At 44.1% G+C, this 27924-nt stretch overlaps 1 protein-coding gene and 1 long non-coding RNA gene across 5 annotated transcripts in view; one reads left to right on the forward strand and one right to left on the reverse strand.

Moving 5' to 3' along the window:
- PIK3AP1 (phosphoinositide-3-kinase adaptor protein 1) overlaps positions 1-27924 on the reverse strand; it is a 127288-nt gene that overhangs the window by 68158 nt on the left and 31206 nt on the right.
- On the forward strand, positions 1612-4871 carry LOC144331229 (uncharacterized). Its single transcript, XR_013398202.1, has 2 exons — positions 1612-1666; positions 2629-4871. It is a non-coding gene; the product is annotated as an uncharacterized LOC144331229 (long non-coding RNA).

The raw sequence follows: 27924 nt of genomic DNA on the forward strand, positions 1-27924 counted from the left end.
AAACAATCCAGCAATCGTGCTCCTCAGTATTTACCAAAAAGAACTGAAAACTTACAGTCACACAAAAATCTGCACACAAATGTTTATAGCAGCTTTGTTCATAACAGCCAAAACTTGGAAGTGACCAAGATGTCCTTCAGTAGGTGAATGGACAAAGTGTGGTACACCCAGACAATATAGTACTATTCAGCACCAAAAAGAAATGAGCTGGCAAGCCCTGAAATGCCATGGAGAAAACCTGAATGCATATTACTAAGTGAAAGAAGTCAATCTGAGCCAGGCACGGTGGCTCATCCCTGTAAATCCCAGCACTTTGGGAGGCCAAGGTAGGCGGATCACCTGAGGACAGGAGTTCGAGACCAGCCTGGCCAACGTGGCGAAACCTTGTTTCTACTAAAAATACAAAAATTAGCTGGCCATGAAGTTAATACAAAAATTAGCCTCGCAGGAGGATCACATGAACCTGAGAGGTGAAGATTGCAGTGAGCCAAATTGCACCACTGTACTTCAGCCTGGGAAACGAGCAAAATTCCGTCTTTAAAAAAAAAAAAAGAAGTCAATCTGAAAACACACTGTATGATTCCAACTATATGACATTTTGGAAAAGGGAAAACTATGGATCGGTGGTTGCCAGTGGTTAGGAGGAAAGAAACAATGAATAGGCAGAGCACAGAGACTTTTGAGGGCAGTGAAACTACTCTGTACGATACTATACTGGTGGGTGCATGTTATTAGACGTTTGTCCAAACCAATAAAATATACAACACTAGGTGAATCCTAATATAAGCTACAGCCTTTGGGTGAGAGATAATGATGCATCAATCTGTAGATTCATCAGTGGTAACAAATGTGCCACTCTGGTGCTGGATGTTAATGGGGGTGGGAGGAGGCTGTGTGTACGTAGGGGCAGCAGAGCGGACATGGAACTTTGCATGCTTTCCACTTAATTTTGCGGTGAACCTAAAACTGCTCTAAAATATAAAGTCTATTCAAAAATATTAGCCAGGCATGGTGGCATGTGCCTGCAGTCCCAGCTACTCGGGAGGCTGAGGTGGGATGATTGCTTGAGACCAGGAGGTGGAGGTTGCAGATCATGCCACTGCACTCCAGGCTGGGTGACAGAGTGAGACACTGTCAAGCAAGCGAGAGAGAGAGAGAGAGAGAGAAAGAAAGAGAGAGAGAGAGAGAGAGAGAGAGAAAAGAAAGAAAAGAAAGGGAAGAAAGGGAAGGGAAGGGAAGGAAGGAAAGGAAGGAAAAGAAGGAAGGAAGGAAGGAAGGAGGGAAGGAAGGAGAGAGAGAGAGAGAGAGAGAAAGAAAGAAAGAAAGAAAGAAAGAAAGAAAGAAAGAAAGAAAGAAAGAAAGAAAGAAAGAGAAAGAAAGAAAGAAAGAAAGAAAGAAAGAAAGAAAGACAGACAGACAGACAGACAGAAAGAAAGAAAGAAAGAAAGAAAGAAAGAAAGAAAGAAAGAAAGAAAGAAAGAGAGGGAGAAAGATCAATCAGTACAAACTAAATGAAATGGCTAATGAGACAGATAATTCAGCAGATGGTGCCGGAAAATATTATCTATGAGGGAGAGGGGTAAGTGAGGGGTATTATTTAGATTCTTCCTAATTTTTTTTTTTTTTTCTTCTTGAGACGGAGTCTTACTCTGTCGCTCAGGCTGGAGTGCAGTGGCACAATCTCAGCTCACTTCAAGCTCCACCTCCCGGGTTCACGCCATTCTCCTGCTTCAGCCTCCAGAGTAGCTGGGACTACAGGCACCTGCCACCACGCCTGGCTAATTTTTTTTTTTTTTTTTTTTTTTGTATTTTTAGTAGAGACGGGATTTCACCGTGTTAGCCAGGATGGTCTCGATCTTCTGACCTCGTGATCTGCCCACCTCGGCCTCCCAAAGTGCTGGGATTACAAGCTTGAGCCACGGCGCCCAGCCCAATTCTTCCTAATTCTTATAACTCCAAAATGAAACTTAGATGGATTAGAAGTTAAAATGCAAAATAAAAATAAACAAATTTTAAAAATTAAAAAGAAAATACGTGTGAACATTTTACTAGTGATTTGGGAAAAGATTTGTTAATCAAACAAATAAAAAAATCACAATCTAAATGAGCAAGACTCGATAACATGAATTTAAAATTTTAGTAAACAAACAAAAAACTAAAATCAAAATGCTGCAGCAGCATCATTCCTAATAGCCAAAAGGTGGAAACAACCCAAATGTCCATCAGCTGATGAACAGATAAACAAAATGAGGTATGTCCATATAATGGAACATTACTCAGCAATAAAGAGAAATACATGTCAACACAACACATTGTTTTATATAAATAGAGGCACACTTTCTTATTATAATAGATAAATAAGGCCAGGACAGTGGCTCACACCTGTAATTACTGCATTTTGGGAGGCCGAGGCGGGTGGATCACCTGACGTCAGGAGTTCGAGACCAGCCTGGCCAACATGGTGAAACCCCGTCTCTACTAAAAATGCAAAAAATTAGCTGGGCATGGTGGTGGGCGCCTGTAATCTCAGCTACTCAAGAGGCTGAGGCAGGAGAATCACTTGAACCCAGGAGGCAGAGGTTGCAGTGAGCCAAGATGGCACCACTGCACTCCAGCCTGGGCAACAAGAGGGAAACGCTGTCTCAATAAATAAATAAATTAAGTAGATAAATAAATAAAGATGAATGATGCACTGATACATGCTACAGCACGGATGAATCTTGAAAACATTATGCTAAGTGAAAGAAGATAGTCATAAAAGACCACAGATTATATGATTTCAAGTATATGATATGTATGGGACAGGCAAATCTATAGAGATGGAAAGTAGATTAGTGGTTGCTTTGGGCTGGGGAGAGTGGCAGGATTGTGGGACAATAGCTAAGAGGTATGAAATTTCTTTCTGAGGTGATGAAAATATTCTAAAATTGATTGAAAATACTCTAAAATTGATTATGGTGAATTTTGCACAAATATGTGAATATACGAAAAAACACTGAATTGTACACTTTAAACGGATCAACTGATGGTATGTGAATTATACCTCAACAAAGAAACCAATGGCAGACTGAGTGCGGTGGCTCATACCTGTAATCCCAACACTTTGGGAGGCTGAGGCAGATGGATCACCTGAGGTCAGGAGTTCAAGACCAGCCTGGCCAACATGGTTAAACCCCGTCTCTACTAAAAATACAAAAATTAGACGGGCATGGTGGCATGTGCCCGTAATCCCAGCTTCTCAGGAGGCTGAGGCAGGAGAATCACTTGAACCCAGGAGGCAGAGGTTGCAGTGAGCCAAGATCACACCACCGCACCCCAGCCTGAGCAACAGAGCGAGATTCCATCACACACACAAAAAAAATAATGGCAAATCACAACAGTTTAAAATTTTGAAGTAAAAATGACAAGGGGTTAATCTTCTTAATATATGAAGATGTCACGAAATCTCTTTAAAAATACCCCAAGACCAATAAAAAGACAATTCATAAAAGAAGGAATACAAATTACCTCCCTATTCAAACAAATATCATTCATTCTCACTAGTCATCATGAGAACGCAAATGAAAATACAATGCTGTCTTGCTATTTTACCTTCTCAAATTAGAAACTGCTGTGAAGTACACTCAATACACTTTAAACTTTAAACAGTGCGCTGTGTAAAGGTGACTGGAGGACAGATACTCCCTAGCTGCTGAGGGAAGTACAAACTGCGATCTTTCTGGAAAGCCACGTGTTCACATCCAGAGAAAGAGAAGGCCTTTAAAATGTTCACAGTTTTTGCCACATAATTCTATTTCCAGAAGTCTCTCTTAAGGAGGAAAATAAAAGTCCAAAATAAAGATTCTGAACCAAGAGGTTTTGCATCAGTGAAAAAACTGAAAACAACCTAAAAGACTATTAAGGCCAGGCGCAGCAGCTCACGCCTGTAATCCCAGCACTTTGGGAGGCCAAGGTGGGCGGAGCACGAGGTCAGGAGATTGAGACCATCCTGGCTGACACAATGAAACCCCGTCTCTACTAAAAATACAAAAAATTAGCCAGGCGTGGTGGCGGGCGCCTGTAGTCCCAGCTACTCGGGAGGCTGAGGCAGGAGAATGGTGTGGACCCAGGAGGCGGAGCTTGCAGTGAGCCAAGATCACCGGCTGCACTCCAGCCTAGGAGACAGAGTGAGACTCCGTTTCAAAAAAAAAAGGACTATTAAAAACATTATTTTCAAAGAGTTCTAAGTGACGTGGGTAAAAGCTTACGGCATGCTAAGCAGAAAAGCAGGATATAAAATTACATCTCAGATGCTGCAGGATTTCAATTACATAAGAAATGCATTTTTAAAAGTCAGAAGAAAATGTGCGGCTGGATTCTGCATGCTTCTTTCCTCTCTCCCTCCTTCCTTCTACCATTTTATGTATGTTAGTATTTTCTATAGCGAGAAAGCATTTCTTTGATAATGGGGGTAGGGTAACAGAAAAAGTAGCAACTGAATCTATTAGCTAATCATTTTTTTTAAATAGGCACAAAACCAATGCGATCTATTAGCTAATAATTTTGCCCAAGAGCCCAGCTTGACACAAATGAGATTGATGCTAATAGTGCGGCACTTGGCAGATATTTCCCAGCATTCAGACAGGCCATACAGAATAAACAATTCCTTCCAGTAGGTCTATTCATTTAGTCACCTTGGATAGCCACCAGCAGCTCACTCATTTCAGGAAGTCGAGCAGGATGTCATTCATTCTGCAGGGTTATTCTGGTGGCGCTGATTGACAAGCCACAGTGGCCTCTTCCACAATGCACTATGGAGAAGGCAGAGTCCCAGTAGGGCCAGGGTCCAAGCACTTCAGCAGATTAAAAGTTTCCTTAAAGGAAATGCCCACTCAGACGTAAGTATTGCTCTTATCCACCTGACAGAGTGGGGTGGTCTCAGACCTTCCCACTTGAACATGTAGATCCCTCTTGGACCACTTCCCCCTTTGAAGATAATGCCACCTTTGCTGTCCTGAGACTCAAATAATAATGCTTGAGCGAAGGTACTCAGAAAACCCCAAGCATCCTCCCCAGTGTAAAGTATTATTCAGATGCCAATAGCATCCTCACTGCTTTAAAATTTCATAATATCCTCTCAGCTTGTACAAAGTCTAGAGAAACTCTGGAGAAATGATTGTAAAAGACATTCTGTGTGTATCTGGTTCTTCAAAGTGTCATCTATAAAGGATTCATGTAATAAATACTCCTTGAATTCTATGGCAGGAAAAGTCTGTCGCTTCAGAGAACTTGAGTGCTTTCTTTTATTTGACAAAAGGAATGAGCGAACATTGGTATATTTCACCTTTGGCCCTTGCTGCCAGGTAGCTCGGTGACAAATTTGGTTCTTAGCCTCTTTCACACTCCTGTCCAGGTCCTTGGTCTTGCCTATTTCTCTTTTTTATATTGTGTTTAATTTTGAAGACTGCTTCAAATACTTTGGAGATCCAGTCAGTATATGAGTCACTGTCTCTCAAACCAGTGTCTGGTCTGCAGAAAATCCTTAGATATGTTTTTTATGAGAATCGGTGTCTGGTCTCTTCATTTAGATGATAATGCCTTTTAAATGGGATGCAAGAACTTTTCAGATTATCTGAATGACCACGTTATAAAGGGGTCCTGCCACAGGATTCTGAGCCTGTGTTTGTGTCTGCAATCGCTTTACAGATAGGTCATGCTATGCTAAATGTCAGAGGTTACTGAGGAAAGAAGGGGGCAGGATGATATGGAAATGAGGCATTTGTGCCAACTGAACACAAGGAGATTTTCCTGTACACTACTTTAAATAGAGAAATGTGGTGGGAGATCCAAGCCCCAAAATAACCCAGGCGAGATGCAGCAAGACTCCCTACAGATTGGCGAGTACCACAGCCTCCACGCGGTGCACAGGACGCTACCACAATAAACCAGCATCCTCTATGACAAAATGAACGTGGTCGATTTGCCTTTTATTTATTTTACACCTGTATTTGTGTCTTGCTCATTTGTTTTGTGTTCAGAGTTGGGAAAGAACAATAAACATAAAGAATTAAAGATGTATGACTATAGAACATATAAATAAAAAAAGAGTTAAATATGTCTGTGCATATTTAAACAACATCAAAATCATTGATTAGTCGACACTAAAGCTTCATAATATTTATTTCCTTTAAGGGGAATCTATACACTATTTGGGTCTGGAAAAAACTGTATGAATTTTAAATGTAATAAATATACGTATGCATTTGGACCCACAAGTAAGCTACATGGGGTAGCTCATGCTAGGTAAGAGCTGGTGACAGTCATTATTATTACTCGTAATGGTAATGATCAAAGTTCCCATTTGTTAAATATTATGGTGACTGCTCAATAGTCCTAATCTCATTTAATCCTCAAAACAACCCTGTAAGATAGGAATCAATGCTTATTCCCATTTTATAGATGAAAATACAGTGCCCAGAAGGAATGAAATTACTCAGCCAAGGTCAAGCAGGAGCACAGAGCAAAGGTAGGAATCCACTCCCCATCCCCGAGGTGCCACTGCCCTGCCTCCCTTCTAGATGTGGCCCAGGGAAGTGGAAGATGGTATCACGTCCTATTCCTGGTCTGGCGTTGTGACTCCGCAGCTTATGAGACACAACCTGGGGCTTTTGCTGTCACTGACGCCCAAAGGTGCTGCCTTGTTCTGATCAATGCTGCCCTGGTTAGGTATGCTGTGACCTGCCACCATGGCAGATGGGCACATTCCAAGGATGGGGTTTAAGTCAAAAAATATTTCATGCCAATTGAACCAGCCAGGGTTTTCATGCCCTAGTGGCCTCCAACCCAAGGCTGCACTCTCCCATTTTCCAGCTGAGCTTTCACACCACAATGCTCACTGCCCCTTTTCACTACACAATATCTGGTACTCAGTTGGTGCTCTGGAAGGGGTGTGGAAAAGAATGACGTTTGCTGGTCTGGGAGAATATTTTTCAGAGGACACAAGCTAACTACGCTTGTAAGGCAGTATTAAACCTTGAGAAATGCATAAATAAGCATGGTTCTTAAAAACAACCAGAACTGCCATTTTTTGAGCAGTTACAATATGCTAGGAACTATGCAAAACACAACATAAATGATTCCATTTTATCACAGTAACTTTGGTATCATTCTGCACATTTTACAGCCAAAATCTAAGTACACTGTCCAAGTCACCCAGGGTGTGCCGTAAGGCAACCTAACAATTTAACCAAACCCACGCTGTCATCCGTCTGCTAGGGTTTCCCATACCATGCGCCATGCACCCTGGTGAGACAGGGATGATTCTAGAGTGTACAGCATCAAGTTGGATGACAAAGAATTTTTTAAGGAAAAAAAAATAAAGTGTACAGCAAACATTCAAAAAACACTGAATCACACATTAAGAAAGCAGTCCCCTTTCAAATATTTCAGTTCCACTTATATCAAAAAGAAAGACTTCAACCAGTAAAAGGATGCCTTCAACACCTCAGGGCCTGAAGCCCACAAGCTTCTGTAGGAATCTGTATACCACAGAGTTTAATACCAATGTGTACTTTTTATTATCTATATTTTTATATCTACCTTCTATCTATATCAAGAGATACTGGTTTTTTCATGTAGAGTGGCAAAGTTTCCTTTTAAAATAAACTTACTTAGAAAATATGAATCGACTTAAAGAAAACATTAAGTTAATAGTACAACGAAAAAATTTTGGAAAGAGTGGTGATGGCTGTGCAATACTGTGAATATAATTAATGCCACGGAATTGTATACTTTAAATTGGTTAAAATGACAAATACTCTGTTACCTACATTTTACCACAATTTAAAAAAATTAACCTCATACACCAATGATTGCTGAGTTGTACACTTAAAATGCGTGAATTGTGTGGTACACAAATTGAAGAAAATAGTAGCACTATGGTACAAACATAAGCCAAAAACAAGGTTGGTGGTTCTCAAATGACTGAAGTTTGGGAAAAGCTGCATTATGCTATTTTGCTTCCATTTTGTTAAACCGATTATTTTTTAATTTAAATAAGGTAAAGTCAAGGTGGGAAGGCAGGATGAAGGCCTGTAGCACAAACATGCAGAATTCTTTCTCCAAGTTTTAGATACAAGTAAAAAGAAAGCGAACAGAGAAGGACACTAAGGTGATAAATTTCAACTGAGAATTAAGAACTTGCCATCAATCTAGTCAAAAACGGAATTAAACAGAAACGGTCACTGGGGCCAGTCAGGGGAACCTGTGTGTCTCTGTGCTGGAACGAAGTAGGGGGGTATCGTGGTTCATGTCCAAGACTTCCAGTGTGGCTGATGAAAAAAATAATGAAGAAGATTCAAAGATTTCTTAGAAGGATGCAGACAAGCAACCCAGGTATTGGGGTTCGCAGAAGAAAGGGCTGCGTTCCCTCTGCATTTGTATTTTAAGTTGAGGACTCAGATTTAACCACCACATGGGGCCAGGCACAGTGGCTCACACCTGTAATCCCAGCACTTTGGGAGGCCAAGGCAGGCAGATCACTTGAGGTCAGGAGCTCCAAACCAGCTTGGCCAACATGGTGAAACCCTGCCTCTACTAAAAATGTACAAAAATCAGCCAGGCGTGGTGGCACATGCCCGTAATCCCAGCTACTCAGGAGGCTGAGACAGGAGAATCGCTTGAACCCAGGAAGTGGACGCTGCAGTGAGCTGAGATCACACCACTGCACTCCAGCCTGGACGACAGAATGAGACTCCATCTCAAAAATAAAATATAATAAAATTTAACCACCATACAAATGGGGTAGGAATATAGAGTTACCCAAGGTCTGGAGAAACTTCCAGAGGTTTTTCCACTCAGGATGAAATTTCTCAGCTATTACAGTGTTCACTCATCCTACCTAAGCCACAATGATGAAATCATGAAACAGCTATTTTTCAAAGCCCTGAATAAAACGTTCCAAAACCTGAGCTTACTACGAAGTCCCCTAGTCACATAGCAAGTGTCTACTGAACAAACACGTCTGCCACATTCTAGCACTGGCCTGGATCCCACAGGGGAATTCCAGAAGTGTGTCCTGTACAAATGTGTACCTTAAGGAGCTTCCAATCGAATTGGGAAGATGAGGTCCCACATGAAAAAATAGAGAGGCCGGGCGCGGTGGCTCATACCTGTAATCCAAGCACTTTGGGAGGCTGAGTTGGGAGGATTGCTTGAGTTCAGGAGTTTGAGACCAGCCTGGGCAGCACTGTGAGACTCTGTCTCTACCAAAAATACAAAAAACTAGCTGGGCGTGGTGGTGTGTGCCTGTGGTCCCAGCTAATCAGGAGGCGGAGGTTGCAGTGAGCTGAGATCACACCACTGCACTCCAGCCTGGGTGATAGAGCGAGACCCTGTCTCAAAAAAAAAAAAAAAACGAGAATTATGTGATACCTTATCACCAGGCACCAACCTGTACAATGAGACTATAAATAGAACTAAATTAAATTAATGTTTCTAAGTGCTTAGAAAAGTGGGGCCAGATGCGGTGGCTCAGGCCTGTAATCCCAGCACTTTGGGAGGCCGAGGCGGGCGGATCGTGAGGTCAGGAGTTCAAGACCAGCCTGGCCAATATGGTAAAACCGTGTCTCTACTAAAAATACAAAAATTAGCCAGGCATGGTGGCACACGCCTGTAGTCGCAGCTACTCGGGAGGCTGAGGTGGGAGAATCACTTGAATCTGGGAGGTGGAGGTTGCAGTGAGCTGAGATTGTGCCACTGCACTCCAGCCAGGGTGACAGAGCAAGACACCATCTCAAAAAAAAAAAAAAGAAGAAGAAGAAAGAAAGAAAAGAAAACGAATAGTGCTTGCACGTGAAAAATTCAGAAGTTGAGAAAAACTTCCTAAGAGATGAAGTAAGCAAGCTCCCCTCAGTCAAATAGCGTTGGGATGTTGAACTTACCCTTCTGTGAAAAAGGCATGATATTTTCTATTTAAAGTAGTAAAATAATTAATTGTTCATTTCCTTATCCCTTCAACAAATACTCATTATTTATCAACAGATAATAAATATGCAAAGCCTATCCCAGGCTCCTCAAGAAATGGAAGAGTGAGAAAATTTCTGTCCTCACTGGTACTGGAGAGACCACACAGAGGAGCTGGGAGGACTTTCCTGGCAAAGGAAGCATGATTAAAGGCACAAAGGCATAAGAACAAATGACGTGTCTGGGCCACAGGAAACACCTTCTATATGGGGGAAGGGCTATGGGAGAAGGGAAGGGAGTTTGGGTGTCTGAGAGGACCCTGAATCCTATGCAGGGTGTATATTGAAAACCTGTCAGCAAAAAGCATTCAGGAGAAAAGGAAATTCTGTAAAATACAGATTGAAAATGCAGTTTCTTTTTCTTAAGTTGAAAACTGTCTTTGCTTTTTTTGAAATAATTCCAGACATTCAGGCAGAAGATATCAGCTCTTTTGTAAAGGCTAGTCAAAATTGAGAACACGAGTAGCTGACCACCCATCCCACCCTGAGCAAGCGCTGCCTTCAGATCATAAAATAACACAAACGAGTGGCTAACAAAGTGTTACCAACATCCTGCTCTATCTGCTTTCAGGAACAAATAAGATGCTATAATTAACCAATGTCTGAAAATGTACCACAAGCATGGTTTACAGTATGCTTAGAAAATTATTCTGAAGTAGGCTATAAACATGTCTCCTGTTTACACTGCATTTATCTTGTTTGCACTGGCTATTAGCTCAGAAATTCAGCATCACGGCTATTGTCGTGTCCTTAGAAAGCACAAAAGGAAACCTCAGGCCCGGCCTTATGTCCAAATTCCCAGTGTGTGGATCCCAGTGAAGGAGCCTTTGCTCTACTGCAAATATATGTGGGTTCACAGGGTAGGAGGTGAGAGGCTTGCAATGGTGGTACTCAAATCTTAAGTTTCAATACCCCCCACCTTCCCCTACCTTCCTGGCAAACATCAAGACTGCTTTTTCATTTCAGTCATCACCACAGGTCTTTCTTCTCCTTTGCTCACCCACCTCGGTTATTGGGTATTGAATTTCCCGTCCAACTAACCCCTTTCGCTTACAAAGCCCCCAACAGAGAGTGACAGGTATACCCAATCCACAAGTCACCAGCTTCCCCCAAAGTCACATACAGTCATCAGACTGATGGTAAGGAGATCCGTGGAATGCCAAGTTCTTACCCACCAGATGTCTTACTGACACTAACGTCAGGGGAGGGAGGAGGTGACAATTATTTAGAGGTGTTAGTGTGAGTTAATTGAAGCGACATCAATCATTTTTCTCATCACCGTCATCATCATCCTCCTCATGATGCCAAAAAGATAAGGCAGAGTCCTACGGACACTTTCCTAACTGAGACTTTAAATACACTCATGGCCAGGCACGATGGCTCACACCATCTCAACACTTTGGGAGGCCAAGGCAAGCAGATCGCTCGAGGCCAAGAGTTCGAGACTAGCCTGGGCAACATGGCGAAACTCTGTCTCTACAAAAAATACAAAATGTAGTTGGGCATGGTGCATAACTGTAGTCCCAGCTACTTGGGAGGCTGAAGTGGGAGGATCACCTGAGCCCAGGGAGGTCAAAGCTGCCGTGGCCCATGATTGTGCCACTGCACTCCAGCCTAGGAAACAAAGTGACACCCTGTCTCAAAAAACAAAGAAAAGAAATACAGTCATGGTGGTCACACTGTCTCCCTGGAAACAAAGAGAAAGTTGTAGAAATGAAGAAGGAGGAATGAATCCACTTCTTCCACACTGCCATGCTGGCTTCCAGAGGCAGCTGGAGCTGCTCACTTTTGGAATGCAGGTGGGCTCACCCATCATATGCAATTGGTTTGCCATCCCAATGTTCTGTGCCAGATGCAGGCTCCTAAGGCTGCCTGATTTCACTGCACATCAGTGAATTTGCAGCCCTGGGTGGAGGGTTCTGGGTCAAGGATCTACTGACATCAGCCCAAATCGTTTCCAGCTCGCACAGACAAGGAACAGTATTTTCTTCATTCATCAGGTAATTCACCTGGCCCTCCTCAAGGTGCTTAAGGTTCAAGATGAAGGGAGCAAGACAGGAGGAGAGATGACCTCAGGCCTCTAAGACTTTTATCCAGCACTCCCCAACCCCTTAAATAAATAACTATTAGCTCTAAATGAGCTATTCAAAGTGCTCATTTCTTGTTGTTGTTTTTTTAAAGCAAAGGACTATAGCTTTTCCCTTCCCCTCCCCAACCCACCCTACCTGCTCTTCAGCTTGAACAAAAATAGCAAAACAGCTGAGGCTGCCATGACAACCAATGAAAGCACCGTGGTGCCCACCCTTGTCCACCGATGATAACACCTGCCTGCGGCTCTCCCAGTCCTCTCCCAGCTGGGGCTGGGGCCCTCTAACTTTCTTCCAAGTTCAACCTTCAGGAAGCTTTCTCAAATAGAGCTGCTCTATCCTTAACCAAGAAGCCAAGGGTCAGTTGGAGTTGTCTCCGCACCAGTGCCTCTGAACTTTTTGATTTGTTCTCCTTTATTCCTTTCAGTGTCTCCAGGCACATGTGACAGAGATGACTATCTCCATTTTGCAGATGGAAAAATAGAGGCATGGGCCATGAACTGACCGGCCCTAGGTCATAAGCTTCTGGTTTAATGGTAGAACCACATGTAGAATTCAAAGCTCCCAACTCCAGATCTGGTTAGCAGATGAACAGAAGGAACAGCTGCTGTCAGAAAACATGACCCAAAAGGGGAAAAGATTCTGCTAAGTGAGCTGCTTCCCCGCCACAGACTGACATTCCCTCAACCAGTCTCTGGGATTTAAACCTGGGAAGGGTTGGAGGAAAATCTGCTTCCCCACCATGGTAAATGGGCTGCACAAAACCCACCTCTATCCTGGATTCAGCGTCTTGGGCTGCATCTACCATGTACAGGCAACCAGAAGAGCACAGGAAAGCTTCATTGGCAGGGTTTATCAGGATCCTTAGGGAGCACTATCCAACCTGCATCCCATCTCCACACCTGTGAGAAAGTGCTCCCCCCCAGACACCCAGGTCTGGAGGCCTGCAGGCCCCCGTTTCCTCGTTCAGGAAACCCCAGTGTTGCTAACGAAGCAGGAGCTACCGCAGCCCCCCTGAAAGGCTTCCTCTTTCTTCATCTCTTTCCGACACTTATAAATGTGCTTCCTCTCCCTATGTAAATTTTGTTCAAATGGCACAACGCAGGCTTGTCATGAGGCCATTAATAACTCGCCTTTTCACAGGCTTTTCTTGGTTTCCTGGTTCGGGAATCAATTCTTATCTAGACAGACACTGATGTCTGGATTTACTGGTGTGAGGACGAACAAATGGGCTTTGTTTGGGGCAGGCCACATAAACGTGATTTATTTTCACTAAGTCAAGAACTGAGAGGCTGAAGGCAACTCTTGACAGTAACTAAGCTGAAGAAATTGAGAGTAAAATTTCTTCCCTTTTGTCTCTCTGCCACTCAGCGGTCAAAGTCCCACAGAAGGCTGAAATGGTGTTTACTTTCCCCCACTTATGCTGACCCTTTGCATTCTGACCAGCTGAAATGATGGAACTGGCTGGTCAGTTTCACTTTCCACTTTCAGGAAGGATAACTTTCTGTTCTCATCCCTCACGGTGAAATGCTGCGTCTGGCTTTGTGGCTTGATCAAGGCTGGGTGGAGGTGGGGGCGTGATGCTTCTTGGTGAAGGGCTTAAAGAAATATGAAACAAGATGGCACTCCAAATTCTGCATAAATACAGGCCGAAATTAAAACTCCTTTAACCCAGGAGTTGCTGGCTTTAGTAGTCCAATATTAAAATCAGGGCTATTAAGACCAAGACTCTAAAGATATTCTACAGTATTTCCTAGCAACACAAATGCAGTTACTAACAGATTCTGGAAAAGCACATTCAGCGCCACGGAAGACCTGGATTCAGGTCCTACCTCTGCCACTTCCTGGGTAATCTTGACATTTCTAAGCTTCAATTTCCTCTCCTTTAAGATGGGTTTCTTTATGCCTGCCTGGTCTGTTGCACAAGCTTATTGGAATTAAGTGATCAACATGCAGAAGCCCTTTGAAAACTGAAAAGTGCAAGAGAAAGTTAAATCAATTAGTGTTGCTTATCTGTTGACCAAATTGTTCTTCTACTAGACTGTGATTTCTTTGAGAACAGATTCCCTGACATTCATTCATCTTTGTATCCCCAGGGCTTAGAATATAGTGAGAAATCGATAAATGCTTTTTGCATGAATGGATGAATCGATGAATGAGATAAGACCAACCACCTAAGTTACTAGCAGGAAAAGCAACACGTCAGGGAGGACCACTGTAAGGCTTTGTGCCTGGAGGCTTTTAGTGTGGAATCTGGAGAGAAACAGGAAACTGTCTAACCCTCTAATTTATGATACCAGCCTAAACCAAGCTGCCCTGAAAATTCTGCATGGTACACTGTGTTAGTCCCAGTCTTCTGAGAAACAAAGGCTAAAATGAGATTAAACATATAAGGTTTTTTGTTTTGTTTTGTTTTTTGAGACAGTCTCACTCTGTCGCCCAGGCTGGAATGCAGTTGTGCGATCGCGGTTCACTGCAACCTCCACCGCCTATGTTCAAGCGATTCTCCTGCCACAGCCTCCCTAGTAGCTGGCATTACAGGCATGTGTCACCACACCTGGCTAATTTTTGTATTTTCAGTAGAGATGGGCTTTCACCATGTTGACCAGGCTGGCCTCGAACCCCTGACCTCAGGTGATCTGCCTACCTCAGTCACCCAAAGTGCTAGGATTACAGGTGTGAGCCAGTGTGCCCAGCCATACAAGGATTTTGTCAGGGAAAGTGCCTGGGAAGGAAAATGGGGAGGGAGGGTGGGAAAATCTTGCAGCTGTCTGAGCCCGAATGAGTAAGAGGGGGAAGGAAGGTTGGGTAGAAGCGTCCTAGACCACTGAGCAGGCTAAGGAAAGTTGTGCAAATCTGTCAGGGAGTCCTCAAACGGAAGTTGGGCATTGGAGAGTCTTGCGTTTTCCAGAAATGGGTCTAGTATCCCTGCCATGCTCAGTTATTGGCTGGTAGCAGCCTGCAGGAAGCAGGGCCTTGGTTGAAAGCTATGATGGATTCAGAGGGTGGCACAGGAACCCTTGGTCAGTTCTACTCAAAGCAACTGGAGATCTGACAGGCATATTCTCATGGCCACCACATACATGGCAGTGCTTCCAAACATGGAGTTTAGGGTCTATGTAAACGGACTGAGTCCCTGCTATTACTGGCTGGCTATCTTGGGTAAGTTGCTTGATCTCCTAAAGCCTCATTTTTCTTATTTATAAAATAGAAATTATAATTCCTACCTCTCAGGACTGTTATTGTTGAACACTGTGTCTGCCACATAGTAAGTGCTCAATAAAAGGAAGCTGTCATTTCTCTGACTGTTAATATTAATAACAATCAGAATAATAATTTATTATTCACAAAGTACTTCTATTAGCAGTTAGGGCCTAAGAACAGCCCCTACTGTTGCATACTCGTATTAGAATTGTATGAGGCCATCACAGGGACATGGCACATGGCCTAAAACTACAGTTTGGCAGGATCACACTTCAAACGACCAAACCAGTTTGCCTACAAATGAAAGGTCAGAGGGACTTTCCCAGTTTGGCTTTTTCCAGGAGAGGCTGCCAGGGTGGGTTGCATTGTGCCAGAATCTACCTACAACCACAATTCCTCTCCTCTCTTCTGCTTGCTGTGGTTCACTGGCAGTGTCCTCAGCCTGTCTTGTGCCAGCTGTGAAACCACCATCCGCCTCTGAAAGCAAGCATTATTGGGGAACCTTCACCCCAAGAATAGGATCATCCTCAGTCTCTGAGAGACAAGACTCTGCTATGTTGTATCCGTTGGAAGCACCTGTCTCAGGACTTGTTGCTAGTCTTTATCTGTGTGACCTTGCTTTTTTTTTTTTTTTTTTTTGACTTTGGCCAACTGATAGTGGTCACTGCTGGCTACTGTGGGTTGGTGGCCCTTACATCTTAGCGGAGTCACAGAGCGTCCCCTCGTTGGGCTGGCTATGACCCGAGGTCATTACAGATTTCATGGCCCCAGCTGAGCCAGCTCAGGCCTCTCCCAGCCTTGCTGATCCTCAGGTCTTCGTGACAGAAAGGACCAAGAATCAACAAGGAACTCCAGACACACGGAAGCCAGGCTCTTACCTCTTTCACCGCTGCCTCCGAGGCCGTTTTCCAACTCCCTTTTCCAAGAAGTTCAGCAAAAACACACACAGGGATTTTCTGGGGCTTTTATTTATTTATTTATTTTTGGTGTGGGGTTTTTTTTTGAAAGAATGACCTTCAGTTATTCCAACTGAAAGAGTCCAAATTAAACTTAAAAACATTGATTTTGTTGAATAATTAACAGCTTACAAAGCTGGTTAAGCTGTATCTTCCAGAATAATAATTTCCATTCCACAGGGACTTTTCTAGGGAGTTTTAAGTTTCCGTATTGGAGCTGGAATCTAACCTTTGAGCTGCTGGTGTCAACCTGAGATTGGACAGCAGAGGGCACAGAGTCAAGGACGGACTGAACCCTCCCAACTAACCCAAACTGGGCCTTCCCATCTGAGGAAAGAGGGGGCCATGCTGAGGTGGAGGGAAAGCCTCAGGGTAGGAGAACAGGCTGCCCACTCATCACACAGCCTCCAGCAGGAGCACCGAGCCCATCTCTGAACACAGTTTGTTTTTCTCCACTGGTCCTCCGAGCCCGAGTGAGGAAGGACTGGGCCCACCTGATGCCAGACATGCCCAGTGTTTGAGAGGGGGAACTGCCATCACCAGGGAGAAACACCGATTCAGCCATCTTCTGCCCCCGTGACACATAAAAGTATTTGCAAACTCAGTAACTAGCCTTATCACACCACCTTCTTTTGCCTCTTGTTTGCATTTACCCTTCCCACCAATTGAAAAACCAATCATGTTGATTTCTTTGCAAATCCAAATTCTTTAAGAAATGATACCCTGAAGTAAAACCTGGGCATTCTCACACTCATACCCCGAGGTCAATTGTCCAAAAACCCACCATTCACCACTTGGCCTTGGGTGAGCCACTTCCCCTGGCAGAGTCCAGTTGTCTTCCTCTGTATTAAGACAGAGTGAAAAATAACCGTGTGATTTCTGAGGGTCTGTCCTGCCCCGATGCTCTTTGAGTCCACTGGCCTTGCTAACTACCTCCTCACTAAGCACACGCACACACACACACAAAAGGCCTTTGACCTTCTGCAAACATTTATCTCCAACAAACCCAGTTTGGTCACGTGCAATACAAGACATGAAGTGAGACGACACACTTTCCGGTTTGGAATCATAAGCATGAGGACGAACCACGGTTTTCACTGTTCATTTATGTACCGTTATAGAAACCACTAGAAACCTAATCAACATTGGGATCAGGATCAAGAAGACTCTGTCCCAGGGGTTCTCACCTCCTCAGAGGGAGGTGAGAGTTTTTACAAAGGTCTTGCCAGAGTGATGAATTCGAATGGAGAAATTGTGTAGCTTTTAGAAGCATAGCCAATATTATATTACAATTTTATTTATTTATTTATTTTTAGACACAAAGTCTTGTTTGCTCTGTTGCCAAAACTGGAGTGTAGTGGTGTGATCATGGCTCACTGCAGCCTCGACCTCCTGGGCTCAAACGATCCTCCCACCTCAGCCTCCCAAGTAGCTAGGACTACAGGCAGGTGCCATCACACCCAGCTAATGTAAAAAAAAAAAAAATGGTAGGCTGGGTGCAGTGGTTCATGCCTGTAATCTCAGCACTTTGGGAGGCTGAGGTGGGCGGATCACCTGAGGTCAGGAGTTTGAGACCAGCCTGGCCAAGATGATGAAACCCTATCTCTACTGAAAATACGAAAAATTAGCTGGGCATGGTGGCGTGCACCTGTAGTCCCAGCTACTAGGGAGGCTAAGGCAGGAGAATCGCTTGAACCCAGGAGGCAGAGGTTGCAGTGAGTTGAGATCGTGCCATTGCACTCCAGCCTGGGTGACAGAGTGAGACTCCGTCTCAAAAAAAAAAAAAAAAAAAAATTTGTAGAGGCAGGGTTTCTCCATGTTACCCAGGTACCCAGGTTGGTCTCGAACTCCTGGATTCCAGGGATCCTCCTGCCTCGATCTCCCAATGTGCTGGGATTATAGGCTTGAACCACTGCACCTGGCCTATACTATAATTAACATTTTGAACTGTTATTTTAATAATATGCACTATAGAAGGAGGGTGTGAGTCAAAATGGAGCATGGTTAAAACAGGTAGAAAATTCCTTCCCTGTGATCTTGCAACCTATGAGCCACCTCTCCGCCATTCCTCTCAGCCCCTGTGCCCACCACCTCAACACCTTCCTCTTTTTCACTTTTCCTTCTCATGATACTGTAGTCCTTTGTATGTCGTGTTTTGCCAACCCTGCAGTCACAATACAGTTTATTTCCTCTTTGTTCAGGTTCAGCAACCTTCCAAAAGTAGAGACACAGACCCCTGTAGGGGGAAGAGGAGAGTGGCCCACTAACACCAAGTAGGCAAGGAGCACCTGGAAGGTTCCCATACACAAAAACCTCCCCCACCTCCACATTCAACTAATAAAAGCTTCATTTGAGTTAACACACTGAGGATGATGCAAATTCTCTGGGGAAGGTTCAGCTTCACAGACAGTCACACTTTAGTAAGAATTATTTTTGAATCTTAGATGACCAAAGTTTAAAAGAACCTGAAGAATCATTTAGTGCAAATTATACTAAAGGATATTTTTTAAATCATTGCCAACCTCTACTTGAATATTACAGTGACAAGAGCCCCCTTCTTCAGTCTACTCCACTGAGGTGCATTTTGAATTATTAATATCTGGGCTGGATGCAGTGGTTCCTGTCTGTAATGCCAGAACTTTGGGAGGCCGAGGTGTGTGGATCATTTAAGATCAGGAGTTTGAGACGAGCCTGGCCGACATGGTGAAACCCCGCCTCTACTAAAAATACAAAAATTAGCCAGGTGTGGTGGTGCGTGCCTTTAATCCCAGCTACTCAGGAGGCTGAGGCAGGAGAATCTCTTGAACCTGGGAGGCGGAAGTTGCAGTGAGTCGAGATCTCGCCACTGCACTCCAGCCTGGTCGACAGAGCGAGACTCCGTCTCAAAAAAAAAAAAAAAAAAAACCAACCACAAAAAAACAAATTACTAATATCTGTGAAAGCTCATCCTTATCTTTAGTCCAACCTTGCTGAATCTGTTAAGATAGTTCCCAACGCAAAATGCCTGAAACATTAAAGACATTTATCTCCCGGAATCCAAAGTTCAGCATTCAGGCAGGTTTGGGGTTGGTAAGTGTTCAGCCACAGCACCAAGGTCCCAGGTTCTTCCCATTTCTCTATTTTATCATCTTCAGCACAAACTTCATTCTCAAGCTGGTGGCAAGACGGTTGTGGCAGCCACAGGCTCACTTCACAACAAGGTCCAAAGGAAAAGAGAAAAATAGTCCCACTAGCATGAAACAGAAACTCTTCCCTTCATTCTAACTGCTCCAATTTAGTTCACATGAACAGTCACCGTCCCCAGGGGAGTGCCATGCAGTCCCCGACTTTGTAATCACCCAGGGTGGAAAGAGTGATGGGACTCCCACTATCACGTCCACCCTTCCTGCCCCCTAGCAACCTCCACCTCAAATAGAGATCTCCCTTACCCAGCAGCTCGGAACACAGCCTCAGTCCTTTCCAAAAAATGGTGCATAAATGATTCCAGGCTTCTTGGTTGTTCTCCTCTGGACATATTCCTCCTAAAAAGGTGGCACCCAGAATGGAACACCCTTCTTGGTAGAACATATTGAAATTATTCTAGGACAAAGGAGCTATTCTCTTATTAAGGTAGCTTAATACTATGGTAGCTTTTAGTGGCCACATCATACTACTGATTTTTTTTTTTTTTTTTGAGACGGAGTCTGGCTCTGTCGCCCAGGCTGGAGTGCAGTGGCGAGATCTCGGCTCACTGCAAGCTCCGCCTCCCGGGTTTACGCCATTCTCCTGCGTCAGCCTCCCGAGTAGCTGGGACTACAGGCGCCCACCACCTCGCCCGGCTAGTTTTTTTTTCGTATTTTTTAGTAGAGACGGGGTTTCACCGTGTTAGCTAGGATGGTCTCGATCTCCTAACCTCGTTATCCGCCCGTCTCGGCCTCCCAAAGTGCTGGGATTATAGGCTTGAGCCACCGCGCCCGGCCACTCAAAATTATGCTGAGTGCCGGTATCACAGAGAGAATATGCCTGTATGCAATTACCCAGGAGGGCAGTGATGACCACATTTTGTTCAGGGACTTAAGGATCCAGGTTTCTATAGATGTGGTTAATGAAAAGTCATTGGTATACTTTCTCACTCTTATGGTCTTTAAAAAATATGCACACACACACACACACATATATATATACACACATACACACACAGAGAGAGAGAAACAAGGGGGGTGCACTATTAGAGCAACTACACACAAATACTAGAGAATGAAGTAGCTAGCACTACAGAGTAAGATTTCGATAAACAAACACCTGTTCATAGATCAGTTACTCCTGATCCTTAAGTGTCCCTTCTTAGATTAAATGGCTTAACTTAAGAGGCAAAGCCTGCTCTCTAGGTCGATTTACGATTCTAACGATTGAAGCTTTAGGGTAACTCGATGTTATAACTCCTCTGCTGATTTTTTTTTTTTTTCTTTCCTTCTTGCTGGGAAGAGCAGGTACTCAAAGGATGGGAATCGTGACTGGAGGGTATCAAGATGGCTGAGTCCAGCTCCTGCATCTGATGCTTGCAGCTCCTTTCCCACGTGCCAAACGCCTGCTTCAAACCAATGACACTGGCACATGGGAGTTCACCTTTGCAAGAGCTGCCTTCTCTCCAAGGAAGCTGTCCCTTCTTCCGTTTCCTCAAGGAAGAAATCAAGGGAAAAGAGAAGCACCTTTCTTCCTTCCCTGCTCTAATTTGTACCGTCTCCCCATGAAGAGATAAGCCTGTGCCGACTGATACCTGGGTGTGGAGCCAGCTGCATGTGACCTCATCATTCTTTTTTCTTTTCGCCCCATTAATAAATGCTTTTTAGCCACTTCACCAACTGACCCCAAGCTCCACCTCTGGTCTCTAATCAAAACCTTAACAGGGTTTTCCATAAACTGAAATTTACATTCAATCATCACCATAGCAACCATCACACAGAATTAGATACAACTTTTCCATCTCTGATGTAAGCTACTTTTTTTTAAAAGAGCTGCTTTCCTCTTCAATTGCAATCCAAGCTATTCAGAAGATAACCATTAAAAATCTATTTTGAAAAAAACTACATTTAAACAGACCATAGCAAGGTTCTTAAAACAGGTATTTGAAGTGGTTTCTAGACACTTAGCAACACACGCTTATTCCCCCTAATGGTGGCCATCATTGCACAAGTCTCCAGGATTTGGTCCAGTGTTTAGAATTGAACAACGCTTCTGTCAAAACCAGAACTTAAAAGTGCCCTGAGATAACAACTGCAAGCCAGGGCACACAATTCTGTTAATTTCTAAAGGATGTCTGCATCATGTCTAAAACGAAACAAAACAAGGCTGGAATGTTCACTGTGTAATTGGCGAATCCCCCAAAATTTCTGGAATTCACCTCATCATCCAAGAGGAATTATTCAGTTGCTGAAGTGGCTAAGACTATGTGAGAACAGGCAACTGTAAGGAGAGTACGCCACAGATAAAACAGATGAATCCTCATCCAAGAAGTCTAAATGTTTCTCATTCTATGAGTACAATGCTGTAAGAGAGGCTTTGAATATTCAGAGATGTTGGAAATGTATTTCAGATTTAGAAAAAGGTAAGAAAAAACACCTTTCAGAAAATGTACTGACAAAAAAAAATCTACTTATGACACTAATCCCACTAACAAATTAATGAACACCCACGCATCTCATCACTCCTATACATCTCATTCCCTTGCTACTTACAATCCCAGAAACTGGGCAATTCAGTTGTATTGAAAGTTGAGATAATAAAATCAAGTCATTTTCCACAAGCCAAATCATTTAATCCTATATATTTACAGCCAAACTGTGATGTAGTGATAGTCCATTCATTTAATTCATTCATCAACCATTTATTGAGCACTAGATGCTACCACGTGCTGAGAGCTGCATTTAATAAAGATAAGTGACACATCATCCAAGACCTCATTACTTTTCTAATTCATAGGATGGCAGATGTTTTATGCCCAAATGTCAGGGAAATTGTAACCCATTTCCTCTGAATAAACATTCAAGATTGTGTCTATATATAGGAAGTAATGCTGGTCACATGGTTGTGCTACTCATTTTAATAACTCCAGTCTGGACACTTGAATTAGACTGATGGCTAATAGTCTACCACTTTTATTATTAAAGACCTGGTAGGCCTCACCACAGGGCATTATTTTGAGATTTCTGAAAATGCCCTAAGTTCCAGTGCCACTCTGCCACTTAGGAGACACAGCTGAATTCCACCCCAAATGACAAAGAAAACTCCCCTAAATGCTCTTAACAGTTAGGCATTGTGTAGAGCAAAGAGAAGTCATTCCTAAAGCTTCTCAGCCATTCTTTTTTATTAAAGACTATTGGCATAGCTAGTTAGGCAATGTGAGCAAGGAGGGGGTTATTTCCAAATAGTTGCCAAAGTATCTTACATGCCCAGAAGTGAGAAGACTTGCATATTAAGTGGGATAATATATACAAGAAAAACGCTAGCCCAGGGATGGGATGCTGGTTTCCTCCCGGGTGCCAAATCTAGTGGAACGGCAGTGGATGGCCATCCCCTGAGCGAGGCTTGTGCTGAGACCAAGGCCCAGCTCAGTGAGACAAGATGCCTTGATTCACCAACAAAGTCTGATCTGGGAGCAGACAGGCTGTGCTGTACAACGTGTTCCACTGTACAAGGCAGCCTGGACCATGCTGCCAGGGGATAGGCAGACCTATGCCACTGAGTTACTGGAGAGAGTTTGCAGAAATAATCAGAAAGAACATCCCAGTGCATTCAAAGACCAATGAACCTGTGCTGGCAATCTTAAGAAAAACTTTGAGGTGCAATTGGCAGAACTTAAGACAGAATGGGCACCTTCCAAATCGTTGGAAAAGATAAGAGCCAACCAAACATATTCCATATTGAAATTTTAAAAAAACTTCACCAAGAACTCATCAACAATGGAAAAGCTAAATAAGATCACAGAAATTAAAGATCAGAGCAGTTGAGGCGGCACTCTCTGATAGATACGCCATGTTGCCAATTAACAAGACAAGCTGAAGATAAGGATAAAATCCTTTTGTAAGAGTTGAACCAATACATGCATTGCAACCAACACCAGATTCTTGGTTTTTCATTTGTGTTTGCTTTTTTTAAAGATCAGTAGGAAGATCATGGCTGGGCGCGGTGGCTCACGCCTGTAATAACAGCACTTTGGGAGGCAGAGGCGGGCGGATCACGAGGTCAGGAGATTGAGACCATCCTGGCTAACACAGTAAAACCCCGTCTCTACTAAAAATACAAAAAATTAGCCTGGTGTGGTGGCGGGCACCTGTAGTCCCAGCTACTCAGGAGGCGGAGGCAGGAGAATGGCGTGAGCCCAGGAGGCGGAGCTTGCAGTGAGCCGAGATTGGGCCACTGCACTCCAGCCTGGGTGACAGAGTGAGACTCTGCCTCAAAAAAAAAAGATCAGTAGGAAGATCACAATCTCCCCAACACAGCCTCCTAGCAATGATGCAGATGTGTGGCTTTTGTGGTGGAAGGAAGCAAAGAATGTTTTGGGTATCTTCTGTAAACTTACTGCTTTTGAAAAATATAAATAAATATGTCTACGAAAGCCACAAAATTCACTTGTGAGTTATTTATGTTGTGATTTTCTTTTTTAGAGTTCCTTAGATAACCAGTGTCAAATCTAAAATGATTCTTGCATGGTTTGGGAGTGGTCATTCCAGTGGTCACAAACCCACCGCTGGTGTGAAATAGGCAAAGAGAGAGTACCTCCAAATCTCCCCCATCCTGGGACTTCATTGTTCAGGTCCACAAAGCTGGGAGGAGCAGAGGTAGCCAGGCTGTGGTTGGGCAAGAAACGACGCAAACCATCTTCAACTGCCCACAGCCCCTGGAGCCATAGCTGGGCTGGTAACCAATGCTAATGAAATAGCAGACAGGAGCCCTGGGTGAGGAAGGTGGTGACAAGGAAAGAGGGGAGATGTGTCTCCATTCACCATCTCAGTTACATCTCCCACAACCCTGCGAGGTGGGCATTTTCACTGCATTTTACCCATAACTGAAAATGAAGCCTATGACTACAGCCAGTATTAGAGTTCTGGCCTGCCCTGGTCTGAATCTTAGACTTGCAGGTTTGACCAACTGAGTTCCTTCACATTCAGGGTCCATGTCCTCAAGTCCTGATCCGATGCAGCAGTAGGGAACTAAAGAGTTAATTCTGACAACACAGGGCAGAGCATGGAGGCGTCTGCAGGGATGACATGTGTGCCCATCCCTGCTGAGTAGTAAGTCCCAGATGCTGAAACTAGCCACCAAGAGACTAATGCCCACGCACTAGCTGAGCTCCTGAGACCCAGGACAGCAGGGCCTGTCTTTGCTACAGAATCTGTAATCCCTCTGCCATGTCCCATATAGCACCAACTCTGCACTAAATTCATGGAGTGGGTGTTTAATAAATACATATTAATGGGAGGGCAGCAGAAGCACCTGAAGCAAATATGAAACTGCATTTGACGCTTTATTTAGATCATGAGTGTTCTGAAAGCATTTTTTTCCTTCACAATTCAGGATGTAGGCAGTCAATGCATATTTGTGTCAGATAATGACTGTCACCCTAACAAGAGAGTAATTTAATCACTCTGTTCCAAAGCTGCTTCAGCAGAGAACTAACTAAAATATCTGTGCTCCAAGACTTCAACCCAACAGCCAACCAACTAAACAGCATTTACTAAGATCTCTGAGAGCCCACACTGTGCTAAGCACAAGGAAAATCCCACAGAATAATAATATGTGGGAACTGCTCCTACCGGACTTACACACTCTAGCTCGGGAACCAAACTGGAATTCAAGAGATGATTCAATAAATAAGTGTTACCCGTGGGTGTCCCACAAATGAACTCCACAGGAGTCCAGAGCAAAGAGAAACCACAGGTAACAGAATTTGAGTTGGATGGGCTTGGGCAGTGGGATAAAGGAGAGAGACAAAAAAGATACAGATTTTCCCCCAGGCTCTTCAGGACATAACAGCATTTCACAGTATCCACAAGAGCACCCGTAGCTTTCGTGATATTCACCCAGTCGGCCCTCAGCATTGTGCGGCTGCTTGACTAGGACTACTTTATGCCCCGACCATCCTCTATGAAATACCAGAGACAGAACTGTCAGGTTCCTGCAGACTGCATGTGCAGCTGTGCATCATACCTCTTCCACTCAACATTTAGAATGCAAACCCAAACCAACTTGGTTCAGTAACATTTGCAGCAAAAATATGTAACATTTCAACATGGATCCCACATGGGCCTGCTCTGCCCTGTGAAGGGCAGGATGGACGGAGGTGGGTGTGCCCAGGCCCTGCCTTTGAAAGCCACTGCCTTGAACACTCCTCTTTCCCTCTGTGGTTTAAAAACTGATCTCTTGATCTCTATTAGATGACTCTGATGAAGATCTCCTCCTTTCAAGGATGAATTGGAGCCTTCTTTGATTTTGCATCCCTAGCACAGAGCCTGGTCCATGGTGGGTGTTTGATAAATAGTGAATTAAGGGACACATCCATTTGTCCAGGCCCACCCCGTGAGTGCCAATCTCACACTTCCAAATGTCCACTCTGCAGTGACTTTCGGTTATGTCACCATTACCAGATCAGCACTCCTGAGAGTGAATGCCCAACCCTCCTCCAAAATTAGCTGCCCCTGTAGACTATCATTTCTCTCAGGGGCATCATTCTTCCAGTCACCACGCTCAAAATCTTATCTTCTTGTCCCGCTTTCTCTATTTTTCCCATTGAATTTCCCGCCTAAATCTCGTACACATATCTCTTGCTTTCTAATTCGGAGGCCACCATTCGTTGAGGTCCTAACCACCCTCATGCGTGCATTAAAGACCTTGTGCACTAACTTCCTCCACAACTCAGGGAAGCATGTAAACACTAGACCCACCCTTCCTTCCCTTCCGGCTCTATGGAACTCACCACCGCTCATCCTTCCTCCTCATGACACGCACATGGAGCCTGCCCATCCCTCTCTGCCATCAGCCCTGTCCCTGCTGTATCCTAAGGCCTGAACCTGGAGTGGCATCTGGGTAGGCAACGGTTGGGAAGCTAGTTAGGGTGACTTATTCACAGAGCTGGTTTGGAACAAATCTGATGGGGAGGCAGGAAGGGGTGGGGGATAGGAAATTTCCCTTGAAGAAGCCTTGGCAGAGTAAGCGCACTCTTCTTCTTCGACATTATGTTTATGTGCCGGAGGGGTATTGCAGATTTAGGGACAAACAACTCACCCACCCGCCCTTGTGCACCTCATGGCATTTTCACTGTTGATTCGACAGGCACTTCAGGGCCTTTTGCTCCTCCCAGCCAACGTCATTCCCCACCCAGGATGAAGATGAGGCCTTGCAAAAACACACCACCTGAGCCCTCTATAGTTCATAAACAGTGACAGTAAAGGGGTTGGTGATAAGAATCAAAGGGCAAGGATAAGATGTCACAGGAACTCAGCACTTGATACTATCTCAATAAAATACGAGCCCATGGAAATGTACTATGATACATTCCTCAGAAAATCTGTTTATAACATGGCTTTCATTTCTCTCTAAAATTAATTTTCTAATTAAAACATAAAAATTACATATATTTATCAGGTACACCATGATGTTTAAAAATATGCACACATTAGGCTGGGCGTGGTGGCTCACGCCTATAATCCCAGCAGTTTGGTAGCCCGAGGTGGGTGGATCACTTGAGGTCAGGAGTTGGAGACCAGCCTGGCCAACATGGTGAAACCCCATCTCTACTACACATAAAAACATCAGCTGGTGTTGTGGCACTTGCCTGTAGTCCCAGCTACTTAGGAGGCTGAGGCGGGAGAATCACTTGAATCCAGGAGGCAGAGAGTGCAGTGAGCTGAGATCGTGCCACTGCACTCCAGCCTGGGTGATAGAGCAAGACTCTGTCTCAAAAAAAAGAAAAAGAAAAAAGAAAGAAAGAAAGAAAGAAGAGAAAATATGCATGCATTGTAAAGTGGCTAGATCTGGCTAATTGACATACGCATTACCCCACCCCGCCCCCGCAACTAGATCCTTTCACACAGGTAGGATCTAGATGTGCTTATCTCTACATCCAACTGACTCAAGAAAGAGGGACAGCCCTTTAGCTGTGCCATTTCCATAGTTTCCCCAAATGCCATTTTGGTCATATTGCTGTCCCAGGCAACAGAAGGCTCTCTGAGATAAGATGGGTAAGGCTCTTACCACATCCTGATGTTGAAGGTTCTTCTTTCACTGACTCAACATGACCTTCATAATTATTTTTCCCCACTATCCCACTCAGGCCACTTCTCAGCCCAAATGCAAACGCATCCTGTGCTTTCCTCTCCCTGTGCCTTGCCCATGGAGTTCCCTCGTCCTGGGATGTCTTTCCCTTTCATCCTTACCGATGCCCCTTAAAATCCAACCCTTTCTTTCAGTGCCATCCTCTCCATGAAGTTTCAACTGTCCACCCCATTGAAAGCCCTTTCTTATTTTGCAGATTCTATGTACATGCCAGTCCCACAGCAGGCAACTTCCACGCTTAGCAACTGAACTCATCCACTGAGTTCTCCGTCCTCCCTCTACCCCACAATCATGCACCATGTCCTGCTGGTCCTGTCTGCTTTTTACCCCTCCAAAGTGTTCCTCCTTCTCCTTTCCCACTGGCCC

The sequence above is a fragment of the Macaca mulatta genome, chromosome 9 (genome assembly GCF_049350105.2).
Source record: "Macaca mulatta isolate MMU2019108-1 chromosome 9, T2T-MMU8v2.0, whole genome shotgun sequence".
NCBI lineage: Eukaryota > Metazoa > Chordata > Mammalia > Primates > Cercopithecidae > Macaca > Macaca mulatta.